Below are 23,527 nucleotides of genomic sequence, written 5' to 3' on the forward strand. Positions count from 1 at the left end.
ACATTTCATAAATACAAATTTAGGAGTATAGTAATAGTGATTCTTCCCACAGTGCCCACCCTCCCATCCCCACTCTCAGCCTTCTTCTTCCTCCTTTTCCTATTCCCAATTTTATTTTTTATTAAGATCTATTTTCTTTTTTATAGAAAGCTTTTATTTAATAAATATAAATTTCATAAGTACAACATTTGGATTATAGCAGTTCTTCCCCCCATACTCACCCTCCCATCCCCAAACCATCTCACTTCCTACTCACTCTCCCATCCCATTCTTCATTAAGATTCATTTTAATTATCTTTATATATAGAAGATAAGATCTATTTTCAATTAATTTTATACACAGAAGATTAACTCTATTCTAAGTAAAGAATTCAGCAAAGAGTATTAAAAAAATTCCTCAACAGTTTTTTCATTTCACTTTTGATTTCTTCTATGACCCACTGTTCATTCAGGAGCATGTTCAGTCTCCTTGTGTTTGCATATGTTATAGAAATTCTTGAATTGCTGATTTCCAGCTTCAATCCATTGTAGTCAGAGAAGATGCATGGTATGATTTTGATTTTTTGAATGTGCTGAGCCATGCTTTATGGCCTGGCCTGTGGTCTATCCTAGAGAAAGTTCCATGCACTGGTAAGAAGAATGTGTATTCTGCAACTGTAGGATGAAAAGTTCTGTAGATATTTGTTATGTCGATTTGATCTGTAATATCAATTAATTCTGTCAATCCTTGATGATTTTCTGTCTGGTTTATCTGTCCATTGCTGAAAGTGGGATATTGAAGTCCCCCATTACTATTGTATTGGAATCTATATCTCCCTTTAGATCCATTAACATTTCTTTTAAATAGCCAGATGCCCTGTAATTAGGTGTGTATGCATTTATTATAGTCACATCTTCCTGTTGAACTGATCCCGTAATCATTGCGTAGTGCCCTTCTTTGTCTCTTTGAACTGTTTTTGTGTTAAAGTCTATTTTGTCTGCTATTAGGATGGCTACACCAGCTCTTTTTTGGTTTCTGTTAGCATGGAATATCTTTTCCCATCCTTTCACTTTTAGTCCGTGTGTACCTTTGTTGGAGAGATGTATTTCTTGTAGGCAGCAAATAGATGGGTTTTGTTTTTTAATCTATTCACTCAGTCTGTGTCTTTTAACTGGAGAACTGAGGCCACTTACATCCAAGATGACTACTGATAAGTAACGACTTGGCTGCTGTTTTTTCAATAAATATTCCTATTGTTTACTTCAGATTTCTCTTGTACCTTTACTGGGAGATTTTCTTCCTTTACCTTCTTTCATAGTGATGACCATGTTTCTGCGTGCAGCACATCCTTAAGCATCTTTTGTAAGGCTGGACAAGTGGTGAAAAATTCTCTCGGGCCGGCGCCGCGGCTCACTAGGCTAATCCTCCGCCTAGCGGCGCCGGCACACCGGGTTCTAGTCCCGGTCGGGGCGCCAGATTCTGTCCCGGTTGCCCCTCTTCCAGGCCAACTCTCTGCTGTGGCCAGGGAGTGCAGTGGAGGATGGCCCAAGTGCTTGGGCCCTGCACCCCATGGGAGACCAGGAAAAGCACCTGGCTCCTGGCTCCTGGCTCCTGCCATCGGATCAGCGCGGTGCGCCGGCCACAGCGCGCCAGCCGCGGCGGCCATTGAAGGGTGAACCAACGGCAAAAGGAAGACCTTTCTCTCTGTCTCTCTCTCTCACTGTCCACTCTGCCTGTCAAAAAAAAAAAAAATTCTCTCAATTTCTGTTTGTTATGGCTGGTCTTTATTTCACCTTCATTCATAAATGAGAATTTTGTGAGGTACAACATGCTGGGTTGATAGTTTGTTTTTTTTTTTCTCTTAAGGCTTAGAATATATCTTGCCATTCTCTCCTAGCCTGTAGGGTTTCTGATGAGAAGTCAGTTGTGAGCCAAATTGGAATTACTCTGAAAGTAATCTAGCGTTTCTCTTGTGTACACTTTAGAATCTTTTCTTTATGTTTTACTATGAAGAGTTTGACTACAATGTGTTGTAGTGAAGATCTTTTCTGGTCATGCCTATTAGGAGTTCTATGTGCCTCCTGTGCTTGGATGTCCCTTTTGTTCTCCAGATTAGGGAAGTTTTCTGTAATTATTTCACTAAACAGGCCTTCTAATCCTTTCTCTCTTTTTATATTTTCAGGAACTCCTAAGACCATATGTTTGGTCATTTGATAGTATCCCATAGATCTCCAACACTGTTTTTACATTTTATAATTTCTTCCTCTTCTTTCTTATTTATTTATTTGACAGGTAGAGTTACAGACAGTGAGAGAGAGAGACAGAGAGAAAGGTCTTCCTTCCACTGGTTCACCCCCCAAATGGCTGCCACGGCCAGCGCTGTGCCAATCCAAAGCCAGGAGTCAGGTGCTTCTTCTTGGTCTCCCACACGGGTGCAGGCACCCAAGCACTTGGGCCATCCTCCACTGCCTTCCCGGGCTACAGCAGAGAGCTGGACTGGAAGAGGAGCAACCAGGACTAGAACCTGGTGCCCATATGGGATTCCGGCACTGCAGGCAAAGTATTAACCAAGTGAGCCCTCTTCCTCTTCCTCTTCTTTTTTTGGTCTGACCATAACATTTACAGAGATTTGTCTTCTTATTCGGATATTCTTTCTTTTGCCTCACCAATTCTGTGAAGACTTTCCATCACATTTTTTATTCTATTGAATTCTCCATTTCCAATATTTCATTTTGATTTCTTGTTAAAATCTCAATTTTCATGAGAAAAATTTTCTTTCATGTCATGTAAGGATTTCTTTAGTTCATGGATTTGCTTCTGATTACTTTTAAGTAATTCTATTATCAATTTTTTTAATTCCTTTTCTGGCATTTCTTTTTTGTTTGTTTTTTAAGAAGCAAGTTTCCCACTTTTTTTAAAAAAAGGATTTATTTATATGAAAGACAGAGTTACAGAGAGAGTTAGAGACAAAGAGAGAGGTCTTCCATCTACTAGTACACTCCCCAGATGGCCACAATGGCCGGAGCTGCGCTGATCCAAAGCCAGGAGCCAGGAGCTTCTTCCAGGTCTCCCACGTGGGTGAAGGGGCCCAAGGACTTAGGCCATCTTCTACTGCTTTTTCAGGCCATAGCAGAGAGCTGGATTGGAAGAGAAGCAGCTGGGACTAGAACCAGCACCCATATGGGATGCCGGCGCTTCAGGCCAGGGCTTTAAGCCACTGTGCCACTACGCTGGCCATTGGCATTTCTTCAATCTTTTCATTTTCACATTATAGCACTGAAGTGTTGTTGTGTTCCTTTGGGTGTGTCATGTTGTCTTCTTTATGCTTGTTTCTTGAATTCCTGCATTTATTTTTAGGCATTTGTGGAGATATTTGTTGGTTTATTTCTTTTTCCCTGTGATGGCTTTTATCTTTGGACTATGCTTCTGTGAATTAGTGGAGTGTCTGATTTTTTAGTGAATACCTTGAGGTGTATTCTGGGCATGGTCAGGGAGCTCTTTTTAGTGCTCCAGGGTAAAGGGAGTGTCCAAGGTGACTCCAATATTGGGCATGGTAAATCTCTCTCTCTCTCTCTTTCATTTTTTTTTTTATCAGAGGGGAGGTTTATTTGGCTCTGTTGGTGTAGTCTCATGCTTACCTTCTCTCCTCAAAGGAGACCAATGGATTGGCACTAGCTCTGGTGGGTACAGTTTTCATCTGCTCTGCCACAGTAACCACACAAAGGATCTGTGTTCACACAGAGGACTGCACAGATCCTATGTGTGGTTCTGCAGCAGTGAACCTCACCAGGGAATCAGGGAGCCCCAAGCATGTGGAGCCGCCCACAGTGACTGCCCCAAGACCCAGCCGAACCCTGTGCCCTCCCATGCAACCACGGTGTTTTCACTGTCCCAGCACACAAGGCTCCCACAGTCATGAGCACCCAGCCCCCTGTCAGTTCTCCCAGCCAGACTCAGCTGCTTGCTGGGCCCATGGATACGAGCTGGCACAGCTGTTACATATGTCCAAAATGGTGCCCTCGCACTCCTAGCCAGTTACAGGACAATGCTGCCAGGTGGCTGGGGAGAAAGAAATGTGCTGCCCCTTTTTCTCCTCCAGGTTGGCCAGTACACTGTCCCCCACAGGGCTCCAAGCCAGACTCATGCCAGCATCTTACCACAGCAGAGAAAACTCTATGCAAATTAGAGGGACACTGTGGACCTACGTGAACGGTGTGAATGTGCACAACTCAGGACCCCCGCAGCCTTGGGCGGCAAACCCAAGCAGCAGCAAGGAGCAGGCAGGCGACTCCTACCAAGCAGCTGGGATGCACACAGCAGCACGGGGCGAGCCAGTAATGCCACAGGTAGCAGCTCTGAGCAGTGGAGTGGGAGTTGGCAGTCTCAGACATCTGGCAGCCAGCTGGGGCTTTCCAAAGGGCCTCTCGTGTCCACCAACGCCCGTGTCCCTGGACGTTCGGCTGAGAGGCAGCGCTCATCACACTGGCAGCTGAAAAGTCTCAGGAGCATCCCCGGGCTCTGGAGGCTGCAGATTAAACTGGAAGCCACCCCCAGGGGTTCTGAGCCTGTGTTGAAGACCTGTGATCTGTGAAACCCTGTGACACAGCCAGATTATGCAGTTGCTCCTGTTTATCCCTTGTTTCTCTCCTCCTCCATGAAGTCCTCCTGACTGATCCTCCCAGCAGCATCTCTTCCTCCTTTCAGTTTCAATTGGCACCAACCTTAGTATAGCTTTGTGTCAGTCTCAGTATTGCTAAATGGAACTTTCACTGTTATTCTTTAAAGAGGAGTGTATATCCTGGTTAAGCAAGAGTGTGTGAGCCCTGCAGAGCTCTAGTAGACACGAGGTTGGAGTTAGAGAGACCTCGCTTCTTGCTTCGGATCTGGCACTTACATGGTCTCTCCCGCTTAATGCACAACAATGCTGCAGTGGGGAGAGATGGTCCCAAGTTTGCCATTGATAAAGGGACTCCTGTGCCTTGAGCCAGGAATAGTTGGCAAAAATTAAATAGGATCAGGCTTTTAGAGACTCCAGGGGAAAAAAAGAAAACTCAAAAATGTGGTCAGATAAGGGCCTAGGTGGTGATAAAATAAGTAGGATAGGTGGAAAGATAGATAGATAGAGACATAGATGTAGATGTAAATGTAGAGATATAGATATACATATAGATATGCATATAGTGGTAGGCATTGGGAGTAGCAGTTAAGATGCAACTTAGGATGCCCACATCCCATGTTGGAATGACTGGTTTAAGTCCTGGCTGCTCCACTTCCATCCAGCTTCCTGCTAATGCCCACCCTGGGAGGCAACAGGTGATGGTGCATGTACTCGGGTCCCTGTCACCTACATGGGAGGCACAGATTGAGTTCTGGGCTCCTGAACTCAGTTTGGCTCAGTCTTTGCTGTTATATTTTGGGAGGAAACCAACAGATAGATGATCTCTCTCTCTCTCTCTCCCTCTCTCTCTCTCTCTCTGAAAAGAAAAGAAAAGAAAAGAAAAGAAAAGAAAAGAAAAGAAAAGAAAAGAAAAGAAAAGAGAAGAGAAGAGAAGAGAAGGGAAGGGAAGGGAAGGGAAGGGAAGGGAAGGGGAGGGGAGGGGAGGGGAGGGGGAGGGGGAGGGGAGGGGAGGGGGAGGGGAGGGGGAAGGAAGGATGGATGACACCAAAAGTGATATTTCTCTATTTTTCAAATAAAAATGAAAATAAATAAATGTGCATAAGAGCTAGATGTAGAGGGTTAGATGCTAGGCAGAGCTAGCTAGATGGATAGATTGACAACTGATTCTGTTTTGAAACAGAATTAAGAATGGTTGCTGTTTGTGGGACTGCAGGTGCACAGGACAGTCTCCGGCTAGACAGACACAGCTCAGAAGTCCCCTGGTTTGGGGCCGGGAGCTCACTGTACAGACCATAGCTCCTCAGGCTTGCCACCAAAGGTGCTACCTGGAGCCCAGGAGGAGCCCCATGCCTGAGGCCAAAGGTCATGGAGGCTATGACAAGGTCCTTTTGTAAATAGCCATCCATATCTTACCTGTCCATGCCCAGGATCTGCAAACCCTCTTCAAAAAGCTCTGGTCAAAAATGGCCAACTGGCCTGTTGGATTCTTCCCTTGCTCTGCCTTCTCCACGCCTCCCCCCAGGTCTGAAGTGGCCTTTTTCTCCCCTATACTCCCATGGTTCTCATGTGACCGTCTCAGAATACCGAACAGTGTCGATCATGCACAACCTCTTGGTTTATCAGAATAATGGCCCCAGAAGATGTCCACAGCCTAAGCCCCAGAGAGACTTGGAAAAACACTGTACAGACCCTGGCATGGGGACAAGCCCCTGAACTACCTTGGGGGGAACAAACACATCACATGATCCCTTAAAAAAAAAAAGGCAGGGGCAGGCACTGTGCCATAGCAGGTAAAGCCGCCATCTGCAGCACACCTGCAGGAAGTCTCCCATATGGGTGCTAGTTCAAGACCCTGCTGCTCCACTTCCAATACAGCTCTCTACAAATGGCCTGGGAAAGCAGTAGAGGATGGCCCAAGTGCTGGGGCCCCTGCACCCATGTGGGAGATCTGGAAGAAGCTCCTGGCTCCTGGCTTTGGATCAGCTCAGCTCTGGCTTTTGCAGCCATCTAGAGTGAACCAGCAGATGGAAGACCTCTCTCTCTCTCTCTCTCTCTCTCTCTCTCTCTCTCTGCCTCTGCCTCTCTGTGGCTCTGCCTTTCAAATAAAAAATAAACAAACAAACAAACAATCAAAACTTCCCTGCTTGTCATCAGCAGGAGGGTGAGAGAATTGCAACCTGGCTGGCTTTGACCACAGGGGAAGGGACCATCAGCCAAGGAAAGCAGGCAGCTTCGGAAGTAGGAACAAATATATCTCTGTGTACACAGAGCTGACTGCTGAGAGATGGCATCTGACAGAATGGGAGGCAATGGCCTCAAGCGACAGTCACCTGAGCCCTGAGGGGCAGGGGAGGTCAGAAGTTGCCGCGAGTGACCACCTTTTTCTGGAAGACCTGCACTTTTCTCTCATGTAGGGAAAGGACGTTTCTGAGAAAGAGACCAAATGCAACCCAGCACTGAAGGGAAGGAAAGGGCAGAGGGCAAGCCGGATGCAGGCTGATGCTGGAGGGAGCGATGTGGCGGACGTGAACTTGATCTGCACTGTGAAGGGCAGCCAGGATGTGGATGCGTGGAGACGGGGGTGGGGGGTGGGGTGGCGGGGGGCGGTGTCTGGAGAAGAGGAGTGCACGAGGTGGTGTGGCCGGCCGTGAGGAGACGAACTTTGCCGACTGTTTTTGATTTTCTCACGTCCTAGTAACAGCTCCCATCCCCTGAGCTCCGCCCTGCAGGCTGCTGACCCCACGCGAGGGGCGTTTTGAGACTCTGACTTGTTTTCTTGGCTGCCCAGCATCTGATCCCTTCGTCGGCTCACGGATCCCCCCTGCAGCAAGGAGCCCCGCAGCGCGCCCTCCTCCCACTGACGACCAGACGCCGGCTTCCCCAGGGCCGTGGGCGCGTGCCCGTGGGTTCTGGCCGTCAGCTGTACATCCGAGCAGGTGGCATAACACAGTGGGACCGGGGGCGTTTGTTCTGACAGCAGTGGCGCAGCAACATCTGGATTCCAGAGGCAGCAACAGCAGCCGGGCAAGCGGCTCCTCCCTTGTCTCCGGCACATTTCAGAGAATGGTTGTCCAGCCTGCTCAGCGATGCTTTGATCTACCCAAACCCCATCAGAAATTTCTTCTGTCCTTAAATCAGTCCAAATAAATTCCTGTCATTCACCATCAAGATAGAACAGATGTTAAAAGGCTTGTATGGTAAGTTAGAAACTTGAGGCTCAAAGAGGTGAGGTGACTTGTCCAAGGTCACATAGCTCACACCTCTGTGATTATATAGTGGACAGAGTATATAATGGCACTGTCTTCGCAGGAGGTGAATTGGGAAAATGTGTCAAGTCCATTAAAATGTTCAAGCCTTGGGCAGAGGTTTGGCACAGAACTTAAGATGCCACTTGGTACACTCTGATCCCATATTGGAGTGCCTGGGCTCAGGTCCCAGAGCCACTTCTGATTCCAGCTTCCTACTTACTAATCACACCCTGGGAAGCAGCAGCTGTGGCTCAGGTAGTTGAGACCTGGATTGGGGTCCAGGCTCCAGGCTTCAGCTGTTGTAAGCATTGGGGAGTGAACCAGAGGATGAAAGAGTTCTTTTTGTCACTAAATCCATCTCTCTCTTGTGCACATATGCGCTCGCTCTCTTGCTCTCTCTCTCTGCCCCCAATTCACTTCAAATAAAATGAAAATAAACGTGCAAGCCTTTTGAATCAGTGTTTCCATTTCTGGCCGTGTTCTAAGGCAGTGTTCCTTAATTTTTCTTATTATTGTCCCTCTACTAAACAGCTTTTTTTTAAAAGATACTTTTTTCCCTTGCTTCCTTATGAAATTTTATATCACAGATATACTGTATATTTATTTATGTATTGCACTTTATATCCATAACTTACAGATATAAAGAGGGAGGTTTATTTCAGCCCAAGAATCAATTTCAGTCCCCTTTAGGGCAATTATTACCTCCACTGAGAGTTCATGTTCTAAGACAAAAGATTCAAGTGCAAACATGTCCAACAAAATACCCATTAAATGGCTAGTAGTTGAAAATGCACGGAAAAGAGGAATCATAAACGTATCCATCAATGTGAGGAACAGCCATGTTAAAGGATCTTTGACAAGTAAAACCCGCTTATTAGAAACGCTACAAATACTTTATGATACAGTAGATTTAAGCAACTGCTTGGGATGTCCACACGCCATATCACAGGGTCTCGTTCAAATCCCAGCTGCTCCACTTGCACTCCAGCTCCCTGCGAATGCACCTGGGAAGCAGCAGAGGACGGCCCAAGTGCTTGGGCCCCTGCACCCACATGGGAGACTCCCAGCTCCTGGCTTTGGCCTGGCCCAGCCCTTGTTGAGGCTCTTTGGGGAGAGGACTAATGAGAGGAAGCTCTCCTCCCACCCCGCATGTCATCACTATGCAAGTCACTAAATTACAGAATATAAAAAAAAGTATTTGGTGTTTAACTCAAAAAGTTGTAAGGGGGAGGCAGGAACAAAGTTTTAAAAGTTCATAATAACTTTTTAAATATTTGTGTGTCAGTAAGAATATTTTTAGGCCAGCACCACGGCTCAATAGGCTAATCCCCCACCTGCGGCACCGGCACACCGGGTTCTAGTCCTGATTGGGGTGCCGGATTCTGTCCCGGTTGCCCCTCTTCCAGGCCAGCTCTCTGCTGTGGCCCAGGAGTGCAGTGGAGGATGGCCCAAGTGCTTGGGCCCTGCACCCGCATGGGAGACCAGGAGAAGCATCTGGCTCCTGGCTTCGGATCAGCGCAGTGCGCCGGCCACAGCGGCCATTGGAGGGTGAACCAACGGTAAAAGGAAGACCTTTCTCTCTGTCTCTCTCTCTCACTGTCCACTCTGCCTGTCAAAAAAAAAAAAAAAAAGAATTTTTTTAAAGCAGGATAAAAGTATATATAGATTGCTTGGTTAGAGCTTTATAAAACCAACAAAAGTATCCACGAATTAAAGTAGGAAAAAAAATAGAATAGCAATGGTGGCCGTGAGTGGTTACCCCATGGACCATGTTTACTTCCCTGTTCTTCCCTGTGTTTTTTGTGGATAATGAGCGTGCATCGCTGTTCAACAGAAACTCAGGTGATGCTTTTGAGGCAAGCTCGAGCCCGACCAGAGTCTGGCTGGGCGGGGAGTCTTCAGGCTGCCGCCCCCGGCTCTGCAGAGGACACAGGCATCCGTTCCTGTCTGCCATTGTCTCGCTCCCTGCCTCGCTTCAGACACCTGTGCCCAGGTCCACAAAGCAGTGACCGGAGACACAGTCGCGGTGAGAAAGTGGCGGTCACCACAACTCAGCCGGCCCTTCGAGAGCTTCCCGGCAGCCCACGAGGGGGTCCCAGAAGCCCATGACTCCCAGCACAGCTCCTGGTGGGCGCTGGCCTCAAGCTTTAGATTGCATTTCTAAGGGGCTGATACCCGAGCGCATTCTGGAGTGGCCTTCGGCACATTCCCACAGTAGGATGATGGGTGCGAGTGTCCCCCTCGCCCTGGTCACACGGAACACCAACAGCTCGGAGGGTACCATCCCGGGCACCGACACCCGAGGCCATACAGCCTGACTCCTGCTCACCCTGGAAGGCCAAGGCTGTGCCCCACCCATCCTCAGGCAGGCCAGGCCTCCCCAGGGCTCTGCGTAGGGCGCTTGGAGCAGCATCTGACTCTCCCTCTGAAGCAACTTTCGGCTCTGGGGGCTATGTGATGTGTGCAAGCCTTGGCCCCCTCTTGGGGCACAGGCCACACAGACTCAGCAGTGCCTACCTGACACCTGTGCCCTGACAGCATCACTGCCCCACCCACTCACCTGCCCTGCCACCTCCTCCTGCCTTGTCCAATCATCTCAAACTACCTGGAATGTGGAGTGGACAGTTAGCCTAGTGGCTAAGACACCTGTGATGGGCCAGTGTTGCAGAGCCAACATCCCCTGTGGGTGCCGGTTTGAGCCCTCAGAGCTCCACTTCCGATCCAGCTCCCTGCTAATGCACGTGGGAGAACAGCAGAAGATGGCCCAAGTCCTTGGACCCTGCCTCCCATGTAGAAGACCTGGATGGAATTCTGGGCTCCTGGCTGTGGTCTGGGCTCCTGGCTGTGGTCTGGCCCAGCCTCAGTCATTGCAGCTATTTGGGGAGCAAACCAGCAGATGAAAGATATCTCTCTCTCTCTCTCTCTCTCTCTCCCCCCTTAACTCTGCCTTTCAAATAAATAAATAACTGTGCCCCATATCAGAGTGCCTGGGTTTGAGTCTCAGCTCTGTCTCCAGCTTCCTGATAATGCAGGCCCTGGAGGCAGCAGGTAGTTAAGGCAGCTCAGGTGGTTAAATCTCTGTGATCCTCATGGGAGACCTTAGCTGGCTGCAGCCCTGACCCAGTCCCTGCTGTTGCAAGCACTGGGGGAGTGAACCAGTGGAAGGGAGATTTGTCTGGATCTCTACTAATTTTTTCCTGAGATTTTTATATCCTTGGGCCAACATCCACCTTTCTCCCCCAACCCCCAGGTCAGCACCATCCTACTCTCAACTTCTGTACAACAGCTGCTTTTAGACCTCTCATGTGAGTGAGTTCCTGAAGTCTTGTCTCCTCTGGTTGGCTATTTCACTTAATAGAAAACCCTCTGGCTTCAACCTTGTTGTTGCAAATGCCAGGATTCTCCTCTTTCTTAAGGCTGCATAGTATTCCATGGTGTGCTTGCATGTGTGTGTGTGTGTGGGGGGGGGTGTGCACACCACATCTCTATTCCTGCCTCGTAGTTGGCATTTCAGCTGATTCACACCCTGGTGACTGTGAATGCTGTTGGGACGAACAAGGAAGGGCAGGTATCTCTTGACGGACTGATTTCTGTTCCCCTGGGTACACACAGAGCCAGCAGCAGGCCTGCAGAATGAGCAGGTGTGTTCTTACTCTGCACATCCCTCACCAGCCCTGGCCATGGGCCACCTACTCTGCCAACACGTGGCTGCAATGTTCAACAAGACATATGTGGTGGGAGCACAGGGCATGACAGCTTTTTGAAAGCAGTCAGGAAACCAGGTGCTGAGCTGCATCCCTAAAGCTTCTCCCTGCATTACCGAGCCCTGTGGCCTGCATTGAAGCACCGCACTTCCCTCCAGGTTCACCTGCCCACTCTCCCTGCTCCTGCTAGCTCTCCTTCAGTGCCACAGTCTGCAGGGCAAGCGCCACCTCCCTTCCTGGTTTTCTTCCTCCAGTAACTCCTGTCACTCCCCTGCAGTCACGGCGAGGCCCTTGTCCCATCACTTCCTAAGTCCTTGGGCTGCTCCCTAGGGGCCCCATGGGAGATGGGACTCTCTTCTTCGGCTTCCTCAAAATCACTTCCATTCCTGTGGGTTCCTGAATGCCCATCTCCCACATCCCGTGCCTTCAGTTCCCCTGGGTCTTTCCCACGTTTCCATCCTTGTGGGGAGCAACCGGACTAGACTAAGTTACTGGAATTAAGACTTATTCTATGCATCTGCTCTCCCACAATATGGCGCTGGGAGAGAAGTAAACAGCTTCCGCACAGCTGCCTCCAGTTCAACTAATAAACTGTAGGACTTGCTCCTGATTGGAGGAGAGCAGCGTACTCGGCGTGTGGGCAGCCGAGTTGGGATTGGCGGAGGAGGACTATGAAGGAGGAGAGAGACGGCATGCACCAGGAACATCTATGGGGAACATCTAGCTGAAGGAACACCCGTGCAGCCCCCGAGAACATCTATGGGGAACATCTAAGGGAACCCGTGCAGCCCCCGAGAAAGCCGGCCGGCGGTGTGCCGCTCCCCTGCGGAAGTGGGGAATGTGGCCAGGGGGAACTGCCCTTCCACGGAGGTGGAAGGGATAGTAGCCAACCCGGGAAGAACTAGCAGCAAACCCGGGGAGGGCCGAGCAGACGAAAGAACAGCGCAGGGTCCTGTGTCGTTCCCCCATGAAGACGGGGAGCGACACATCCTCAGGAGGTCCTAGCGTGCCCATCGCTCAGGCATAGCCAACAAACACAACCAAAACCGCTCAACTCTGCTGACCTCTCACGGAGAGAGCCCCAGGTGCTCCACTGGGGTGGCAGGGGCTGAGGCACCACCTTGGGAGCCGAGCCCTCTGAGATGTCCCCCAGTCGAGGAGCTGCTACCAAATCCATCATCAGCTGCACCACCGAGGGGTCCACCCCAGAAAAGCCCAAACTTCCCAAACCACCACCAACTTCCCCCAGAGATGGCCCAGTGTCACCACCCCTCATTGCTGGAGGGGGATTGATTATACTCATCACACTGCTGACTGTTCCTTCTTTTCATCTGGGCTGAAAAATGGCCGCAGTCCCGGCTTCTGGAGATTTTCACTGGCTTCTTTACCTTGATTGTTTTTCCTGCACATGGAAGAGCGTGCTCTTGCCAAAGCTCGTTCATCCCAGCTTCATAAAGCATTTTATGGACTACTCTTCTGGCATAAAGGCCCCGTTCTCTCTTCTTTCATCTGTGGGCTCTATATACAGAGACGGAGCAGCGAGGAAGAATTACACGTCCAAATAGCGCAGCCCATATCCCAAGTCTAACACTCCAGGGCTCCATGGGGAGGCCCTGGGGACTCGTTTCCTATGATCCTGAGATCCCTTTGGCCTCCATCCTTGCCCTACCCATTGCTAATCTGCCAGGGAAGAGAATCAGAGCTGCGATCCCGCGCGGGCTCTGACCGCATCCGCGGAGCCCTTTCTGCAGCCTCCGTCGCGGGTTCCTGTGCTCCCGTTGGGCGGACGGCCGCCTCTGAGACAGGGATCATGACAACCCTCCAAATGCGACGCTTTGATTCCTCGGCCAGGAGACATCTGCTCGCTTCTTTTTACTTTCCAGGGCCAGGCCAGCGTTGTCTCCTGGCTCCCTAGTGCGACTCCCCGCGGGGACATCCTTACGTCTCCTTCCTTTCCTTGCCTTCGCGTTAGCACTTCTGCTTCCAACGCTTTCTTTCACCTCATCATTGCACGCCATATTTCACCTCAGACCAAGACAGACCCCGCAGCGGACAGGCGGCTGCAGCATCTGGGAAGTGTGCTGCTCCAGGCAGCCCTGGCTGCAGAGGCAGCTCACTGGAATTACCCCGAGGGAGCCCGTCCGCTCTGTTTACGCACAGGTGGGACGAGGAGGGGAAGGAGCAGACCGCATGCTCTGAGCGTCAACCGCAGATGCGCGAGCCTGCCCCACTCCCACTGCTCCACTTCCCACCCTCATCCCTTCTCCTCCCAACCCCCAGTGTTCATCACTCCTGCTCAGCATGGTCCTTGAGTTCAAACCAGCTGTTATCCACCTGGCCGGAAAAGCCAGAACCAGAATCCGTCTCCAATACTCTGGGTTTCACCAGGTCCCCTGTTCCCTTTGCAAAACACAGGTGGGCAGGAGCCTTTGTGGGTGACAAGAATTCTTTAACTGCTTCAGAAGGATGATTTGCATGCAGAAGACTTTGAAACAAAAGTCCTGTGTGTGTGTGTGTGTGTGTGTGTGTGTAAAAAGGTCGCAGGGTGAAGTCCTTGTCTGAATCTCTTCTAGAAAGAAGTGTGGGTACCTGGGAGCTAGGTGAGCATCAGAGGATGCAGGAGACCCAGCTAAGGAAGCTCCCCGGGCACACGGGCGGGCTCCGGGCCTGCAGCAGGCTGGTGAGCTCTGCCTTGCATTTCTATCTCTATGTTGTGCTTTCGTCTCCAATAGGGGGGTCTGCAACCAGGCCTGCGAGACCCTGGCATGTCTGAGAGTGGCAACAGCAGTGCAGAGCACCCAGTCCTCATAGCACCCCCCCCCCAGGAAAGGCTACTGAACATGCCCGTTAGCTGAGTGAGACCCCAACCTACCTGTTCCCAAGCCAGAGTGTACCACAGTGACAATCGCCCTGTGAGACTCTTCTGGGTCCTGATTCTAAAAGGAAGAGACTGAGAACACACCCCGTGCAGCTCCTGTCCTGCTGATGGACGTAGCCTGCGGGACCCTGGGCTGCTACCCTGTCCCGGGGCATGAAGCTCCCGGAGGCCTGGGAGAATGCCTGAGGTCGCACAGCATCCAGTTCCAAATGGGCTGAAAGTCCAAATTTGGGGGTGTGGCTCTCATCCACCCAGAAACAAGCCGTAGCCGTGGTGTCCTGGATAGGTCTCCTAATAAAAACTGAGACACTGTAAAGTCCTCATAGTGGGCATTCACGGTGCCCACATCCACGGGCTCTGTCTGGAGACCACTGAAGCCAAATGGTTACCTTCTGCCTGCTGGGTAGCTCGGGGTTTCCCACAAACACCAGAAACTCAGCGCCTCTCCAGAACGTGTTAGCATCCCCCAAAGCCCTCATGTCATCGAAGCCCACCCTTCCACCGAGAGCTCCTCAGGGGCTCCTGCTCACCTGAACTCTCACCTGCTTACTGCCTGCACCTGCCTTTGCCCACGCGCCCTGCGTCACGCCCGACCCCTTTCAAACAACCCTCCACACCCCCTACCATGAGCCCCCCCCCCAAATGCAATCTTGACCTCAGTGCTCCTCGACTGAAAAGCCCACCACCTGCGCCCAGGGAGGCCTCTCCCAGGTGTGCAGTCGGCCTCCACAGCTCAACATACCTGGCTTTCTGCAAGCCAGCCTCTGCCTTCACGTCCAACCTCCCTTCTCTCTTCTCCCCTCGTCCTCTTCCTCTGCGCAAAAGTGCTCCCGACACGCTCTTCATCCCCTCTGTGCCTTGACCCACACCATCGCCTCTTCCACAGAGGCTACAGCAGCCCGTGTCTCCTTTCCTGAAGTCTCCTCACCCTTCCAGGCTGAACTCAAGAGCCATCTCCTCCAGGAAGCCCTCACTTACTGCCATAACTTACAGCAACTTGGACATCCTTGGATCATGGGGCTGAATTCGTGCTTATGTTTTGGTGTTTTCACTAAACTAAACTCCTCAAGAGCAAAGACAAGACTTTCCATCTTTGTATCTTTTAAAAAAAATACTTGTTTTACTTATTTGAAAGGCAAAGTTACAGAGAGAGAGAGAGAAAGAAAGATCTTCCATCTCCTGGTTTACCCCCAAATGGCTGCAAGTGTCAGGGCTGGGCCAAACCAAAGCCAGGAGCCAGGAGCTTCTTCCAGGTCTCCCACATGGGTGCAGGGGCCCAAGCCCTTGGCCTGTGTCCTGCTGCTTTTCCAGGAGCATTAGCAGGGAGCTGGATCTGAAGTAGAGCAGCCACGACTCAGACCAGCACCCATATGGGATGCCAGCATGACAGGTGGTGGCTTTACTCTCTATGCCACGGCGCCAGCCCCACATCTTTGTATCTTAGTACATGGCCTGGCATATCAGAGCTATCTAAGAGATGCTAATTTAATAGAAGAAGAAATGAATTGTTGTAGTGAACGCCTATGCCTGGCACTAGTGCTACAGAAATGAACCTAACAACAACAAAAAAAAATTCCTGTGCTTCCAAAGCTTGTAATAGAGGGATCAGACAATAAACAAATACAAAATGACAAAGTGTCACCTTGTGTTGTATGCTAAGAGAAAAATAAAAACAAATATAAAATATTTATACAAATACAAATTTAAATAAGTAAAAATAAAAATAAAGCCAGTGAGGAGACAGAGAACAAAGTGGATGGTGGGGCCGCGGCTGTGGTATGGCAGGTAAAGCCTCTGCCTGTGACACCAGTATCCCATATGAGGAGGGAGGGCAAAGTACAGGGAGGAGAACACAGGTTACTTGTGAGCTATCATCAGTATCTTAGTTCTGGGGTGGACTGGTGGCTGCACGGAGGTGTTATACAAGGAGTAACTAACTAGCAAAGCCACTCATGAACCAAACAGGGTAACTAACTCCTCACAAGCTGCACATGGTCACACAGCTGATTCTATGCCCTGGAGAACTGCAAAATTAAGTAACTTGCCTGGAGCCAGAATGGCCATTATTCTGAAATATTGTCTGTATTGTTTGTACTTAAAACAAACCTTCAGGGGCGGGCACTGTGGTGCATCTGGTAAGTGGCTGCTTCCAACACCAGGAACACCATATCAGAGCTCCGCATGCAGTCCCAGCTGCACTGCTGCCCTTCCAGCTCCTGGCTAAAAGCACCCGGGAAAGCAGCGGAAGACAGCCCAAGTACCTGGGCCCCCGGGAGACCCAGATGGAGCTCCTGGCTCCTGACTTCAGCCTGATCAGCCTTGGTTATTGCAGCCATTTGGGGAGTGAAACGGATGGAAGAGCTCTTGTGTTCGCTCGCTCGCTCGCTCGCTCACCCTCCCTCCCTCCTCTTCTCCCTCTCTCTCTCCCTCTATCACTCTGCCCTTCCAATAAACGAATAAATATTAAAAAAAAAAAAGAAAGGAACTCTTCTGAGTTAATACCTGCTTACCTGAAATATTATCTCCAAAAGTTTGGGTAGGTTCCTTTTTTTCCCAATTTGCTGCTGTTTACCCTATGTACCCATAGCATGCACTGAGCAGCTGTGTATCTTAAGCTCTCATCACAGGAAGCCCTGGGAGCCAGATGGACTGGGCAAGGTACACACTGTGACAGCTCTACAGGCTGCCCAGGTGCATCGACAGCTCTGGTACCCATCGGAGGAGGGCAGAGCCCAGCACTGGGAGTTCAAGACCTAAGTTCAAGTCCCAGGTCTGTCGCCCTTGCCTAGCTAAACTAAGGCAAACTCCTTAGTCTCCTTGCACCTGAATGCCTCACCTGCAGGCTGGAGTTGGTCAGTTTCCCAGGGCTGTGGTCACAAAACACCACCAACTGGTACCTGCAAACAGCAGAGGCTCGCTCTCCCACTCTCCCTTGCACTCTGGAGGCTGGGTGTGTGAAGTGGGGGAGGCGGCAGGGCCCCGCGCCCCCAAGAAGGCTCTGGGAAAGAGGCATCCTCTTGCCTCTTGCTGACTGCTGGAGCTTGCTGGCCCCTTTGCCTCCCTTGGCTTGCAGCCACATCACTCCCAGCTCTGTCTCCATCACCCTTGGCATTGTCCCCGTGTAGCCTTCTAATGAGCACACTTGGATCCAGGACCCACCCTAGTCCCATATGGCCTCATCTTAACTCATCACATCTGTCAATAACTTCTTTCCAAATCAGATCACATTCTGAGGCTCCAGGTGGACACGGATTTTGGAGGGATGTCAAGCAACCCAGTGCGTGGACTTAACATTATAAACCCAAAGGGCCATTGCAAGAATTAAATTAGATAATGCATGTAAAAGCACTTAGCACAAGATAAGCTTTCAATACATTTTAGCTGCTAATCTATATAACTAATATCATCACCATCATCTCTCATCTCAGGGAAAGGAGATGCTACTTCTGAAATACTCTCTCCTGCCAGCCAACGTGATCGCAAATGAAACTGTCGCACAGGCCAAGGTTCAGGTGGCGACCCTGAGATCAGCCAGCTTGGAAACCTTTGGCAAGCTACTCAACCTCTCTCTCAGCTTCAGTGTCTTAACACCAGTGGGAATCAGCTGTCTACCACCCCTTCCATGGCATTTGTCATGGGCCAGGCCCTGTTCTCTGAGACACACCAGTGTTGTGTCAGTCAATCTTCAAAACAACGCTGTGAGGTAGGTCCTGTTCGGTCTCCGTTCTCCAGTCGGGGAAACTGAGTCGCCAAGTATTCAAGACAGCTGCCCGTAGCCACATAGGAAGTAAGTGATGGAACCAGGGCTCCACCCAGGTGTTCTGGCTCCAGAATCCCTCAAGGGCTTTTATAAGACAAGGCTTCAAGGAAACACGTAGCCAGGTTCAGTCCATAGTAGTCCATACGGAGCAGGCAAGAAGCAGTAGTAGTGGCCAGTGCCGCGGCTCACTAGGCTACTCCTCCACCTGTGGCGCCGGTACTCCAGGTTCTAGTCCCTGTTGGGGCGCCGGTTCTGTCCTGGTTGATCCTCTTCCAGTCCAGCTCTCTGCTGTGGCCTGGGAAGGCAGTGGAGGATGGCCCAAATGCCTGGGCCCTGCACCTGCATGGGAGACCAGGAGGAAGCACCTGGCTTCGGATAGACGCAGCGTGCCGGCTGTAGTGGCTATTTGGGGGGTGAACCAATGGAAGTAAGACCTTTCTCTCTGTCTCTCTCTCTCACTGTCTAACTCTGCCTGTCAAAAAATAAAAATAAAAAAAGAAGCAGTAGTGGAGGGATTCTGGCTCCCTCTCGCAGACCTGCCCTGGTGTTGAACTTGAACCTGCCTTTCCTCGCACTTCAGAAGCTCTGTGCTTACCCATGGTGCCCAAGGCCACAGCCAAGTTCCAGCTCTAAATGTGCAGGCTGGTCAGGTTTCCTTCCGGTTCCTGGGGTATTTTTCCCTCTCTTTCCACCTTGTTCTTAGTCCCTGGAGTGTCCTGAAGCCATGCTGCCTGGGAGGGGCAGAGAGGGAGAGGACTGGCAGCTCTGTCTGGCAGCCAGGGCACTGTAGGGGCTTCTTTCCTGGGGTGGGGACAGAGGGAAGCCACAGGCTGTTGGGCACTTCTCAGAAGCCTCCACCCTGGGAGCCACTCACGAAGCCCAGGGACTTGTCTGTTGGCCTTGGCTAAAGACCCCAGGAAGTTCCATCACCTCACACCAGCGCCTTAGATTTAAAATCCCGCCACAAGAGGAGAAAGAGGGCAACTGGTGCCCTGTGGTCATTGCCAGGCCATGATGGCATCAGAAGGCTCACTCCTGAGCCATGAGCATGGTCTCTGAGCATGGTGCGTTCCCAGCCACGTGCCCACGTTCTCACCGTGCCCAGACCCCCCTAGGCAGGAGGACCCCCCTAGGCAGGAGGACCCCCCTAGGCAGGAGGAGCTCACACAGCTGCTTGCCACTATTCTGAGATGCAGCATCCACTGCATTTGTGTTGATGCCTGGTGCGCGGGTGCCAGTAGACGGTGCGGGAGAACAAGCAGGAAGCCCACCCCAGTTCTCCTCCTGTCTTTCTTGCTATTGCCACAGTCTGGGCACTGACATGGCAGCTGTCCCAGAAATCCAGCCACCCAGAGAGTGCACATGCACCAGGACAGCAGAACTGGGTAGTCCCGTGGTAACTTGAGCAACTTCTGGGCAAGTTCGTTCACCCTCCCCAAAGCAATGGCACGCGGACAGACGTGGTCCGAGAGGTAAAGTAAGGGACAAGACTTGGTGGATTGTGAAGCCAGCCCTCGGCCACCCCTGCTCCACCCTTCCCCTTTGGGGCTCCTCCCCCTCCATCCTGGCACCTCGTGCGCACGTGGGAGCACTCGCTCTCTTCAGCAGCCCCACCCTCGCTTTCTACACCATGGGAGGTGCCTTTCCTCTACTGCCTGGGCCAGCCCTCATTTTAGCTACAATGCGAGTTATTAAAGAAACAAATCCCTGCTCGTTGTCAGCCTGTTGGGCTGCATCCCTAGGTGCTGTTCTGCCTTGTCACAAGTAAAATGCCCCAAAGATGTGGCCGGTGAGACCTCGTTCCTTCTCTGCTCCCGTGCAGGCTGCTGAGACGGACGCAGCACCAATGCATCACACTGTGAGGTGGGGGTCGCATCCAGGTCCTGAGAACACGCCAACAGGAGCGGTGGTGTCTTCACACTGCGCGTTCTGGGGAAGCAGAAGCAGCAAGCTGATGCCAGGCGGGCCCCAGTGCCAGGCAGGAGTCAGGACTTGGGTCACTTGCTCTTCCCAGGCTTGCCAGGTGCTCCATGTAGTTGAGGCAAACCTCGCTCCCTTCCCAGGATCCTCCGGATCCAGGCCTTCCAGCGGGCACCTGCATGGTCCCTGGTGTTCCCCAGAGCTTACCACTGGCCACAGGACTCAGCCCAGCCGAGCCATTCCAAGAGGGCTTTGGAGGTGCCGGAGTCGAAGCAAATCGCACTCTCTGGGAAGCGTCAGTCATCACCAGTGTCTTCCTAGCTGACCTTGCCTTCCAGCTCTGTCAGCAATGCACGGAAAACCCAGGTTTCTTCCCTAGCCTGATGCTCTCCTCATGCTTGTGGCTAGCTTACGAACTTGGTAGGGGAGGAGTCAAATATATTATATGGCTATTCCACATACCTCTCATAAGTGGAATCATACAATATGTGTGCGTGTATTCACATATATATGTGTGCTTATATATAAAATATATATGAATACATACATAGAATTCCAATCATATACACATACATTGAGTATGCCCATGCATACACACACACATACATATACATAGATTCTAATCACACACACACATATATGCATACACACACACACACATAACTCCACTTTTATGAGGTTCCTGAAATAGTCAAAGTTATGTAGACAGAAGTGGAATGGAGATTCCCAAGGGCTGAGGGAAGACAGACTGGGGAGTTAGAATCTATTTGGGGTGGAGTTTCAGTTTGAGAACATGGAAAATTCTGGAGGTAGAGTAGTGATGCTTGCATACCATTGTGAATTTACTGAATGCCACTGCCCAGTCTACTTAACAGTGGTAGAAATGGTAAATCGGATGCTACATGTATGTCGTCACCAATATATACTATGAATATATTGTATGTTTATAGATATTAGCTTAAGTCATGCTCAGATGTACTTATCTCAGATGGTTTATATTTCCCTCGGTGGATGTCTCTCCTCCTGCTCATACTGTCCCGCCCAGTTTGTGCCCTCTGTCTCCCAGCTGTCTCGAGGATTTGGCTGTCACACAGCCCGCATGAGCGCCACCACGACACAACCCTCCCGCCACATCGCCAGCAGCCACCCTCATCTCCGTTGCTTTTAAGCAGAAAGCTTTACTGGTTAAAGAGAAAGTCTGTGATTTTCAGTGGTACATTTAATAATTCATAAATCAAGAGAAGTTCAAACAAGTTCAAAGTTTAAAAGTTTAAAAGTTTTGCTGAAGCTTTAAAGTTTAAACTGTCAGAGGCTTTGACAAAAAACTTTTCCTGTCTGGAATATTTAAGATGGCTGTGCCATATTCTATTCAGGACTCTCCCCAAATCTGTCTCCTGAGAAAATTCTGGCATTGTCCAAGCCACGGCATTGCTGGCCGTGACAGTGCGTCCCGCGGGCCCCGAGACGGCCACCCGGGAGTCCCACGGGTGCAGGGAGGCACCTGGGGAGAGGACAGCCACCCACGGCAATCTGTACTTCACGTGAAAGCACTTAGCCAGCATCACCATCGTGTGGGGATTCCTCTCTAAAAAGAATGGAAGTCGCACATTGAGATCCCAGCAACCGTGTGCAGCGAGGTCTTGGCGGAGACGGTGAGTTGCGTATAAGCTGCGATTTCAAAATCAGAAGCAGAGAGACCAAGTCTTCCGCTGGCCTCCGGCTGACCTCAGAAGTCTTTTTTGAAGCCTAATCACCGCATTTGCATGAGCAATTGAGTGCGGTGTCAGCCACCCACGCCACAGCACTTTGGAGTTCACTGGGGCAGTATTTCCATTTCCAACTCCATTTGAGCAAGCGAGCCTAGAACTGCAGGGCCTTCCGACATCCCAGCCCTGCACCCACTTCCTGCAGACACCGCGATGCTGTGGTCCATCTTGTTCTCAGAAACCTGTCACAGCTGCCACTGGCCTTGAGCTCAGATCCAGAGGCTTCTCCGGGAACTCCTATCCCATTACACTCCTATCCCATTACACTCCCATCAGACCCTCACTGCTTTGTGTTTCTTTGGCAGGGTCCTCTGTGCAGTTCCATGGCCATCAGCATCAGTGCCAGGAGCAATTTCCAGCCTCACTGCCATTGTGTCCCAGGTTCCAGAATTTGATGACATGATGTTGTAAAATCATCCCATAACCTGAACATATACCAACTCTGCGGCACCCACTCTTCGACAATAACAAGGATGCTCCCACCTAAATCACCCCTTGTGATTCCAACATCAACCTCCTCCCCATGCCTGCACCTCCTGCACAAGACGTCAACCCTAGGCACTCTCCTGGGGTGACTAAAGACTCCTCGTGAGAAACCCACCAGCAATGCCCAAGCCTCTCCCACACAAAGGCCTACTGGCATCCAGCCCTACCCACCTCTTCCTTCTTGAACCTTCCTATCTGCTCCACTTTAATCAACTGCTTCCTGCTGTTCTTGTGCCAGCTCCAGCACTGGGCTGGATCTCCACCCCCAGCTCCTCTGCCCCTGCCCTTCACGGATCTGCCCTGGGAAGAGTGACCTCAAGGCTGAGTCTCTCTTCCTCTGCTCCTTCCTTGGTGCCAGCCCACGTCTCCTTCTCCCCACTGGAATCCAGCAAACCCCATTCCTCCCATTCAAGATGGAAACCGAGACCCAAACCCTGTGCAAAGCTCACTCGTCCTCATCCATCTCAAACAGTATGTCTTTTCCTATCTATGTCTCCCGTTCCGACCCTAGCTGGTTGTCCACAGCAGCCATCAGCATCCTCCTGGTGTCTCCCTCTCAGCTCAGCCATCTGATCTGAGAGCAGTCCCTGTGGCTTCAACACCACCAGTCCCTTCCTTCCTGAACTCTTTCCCTCCCTCTGACTCACACCATCTCTCTTTGGAACCACATTTCCTCCCTTCGGGCTGCCCTGTCCCATCCCAATTCCCACCCCCTCCTCCATCCCCCTCCTCCAGCCTTTACAAAGGCAAACTGGAAGCATGGGCATTGCTGTCTGATGATGGCACTGTAGTTCCCAAAGCTGCAGTCCACACTCCCAGGAACAAATACAGCGCCTGTCCCAGTCCAATTCCATCAAGCTTGGGGGCCACACATTCCTCCACCAGCCCTCCTCTCCTCTGTCCGCCTCTGCACCTGCCGAACTGGAATCCCAGCTGTTCCCTGAGCCAGTGCAGCCACTCTTCCTGGCAGGCCTTCCTCCTATTCGCTGCCCAGTGAGTCCCTGTTCAGCCATGGAGCCCTGCTCACTCACTCTGTGAGCCTTCAAGGTCTCCTATCAGCAAAAAGACCCTGCCTCTCTCTCCCACAGGCTCAGAGACCACGACGCCCCACGCCAGAGCCCCTCTGCTAGACACACTTTCCTCACTGGGGCATGCTGTCCTGCTTCT

General features: G+C 50.9%; 1 long non-coding RNA gene across 1 annotated transcript in view; it reads right to left on the reverse strand.

The window, feature by feature from the left end:
- The window catches only part of LOC149123772 (uncharacterized), a 42,473-nt gene that overhangs the window by 18,590 nt on the left and 356 nt on the right, over positions 1-23,527 (reverse strand). The window lies entirely within an intron of this gene.

The sequence above is a fragment of the Oryctolagus cuniculus genome, chromosome 10 (assembly GCF_051225735.1).
Source record: "Oryctolagus cuniculus isolate XC-2025 breed Fujian yellow rabbit chromosome 10, ASM5122573v1, whole genome shotgun sequence".
Taxonomy (NCBI): Eukaryota; Metazoa; Chordata; class Mammalia; order Lagomorpha; family Leporidae; genus Oryctolagus; species Oryctolagus cuniculus.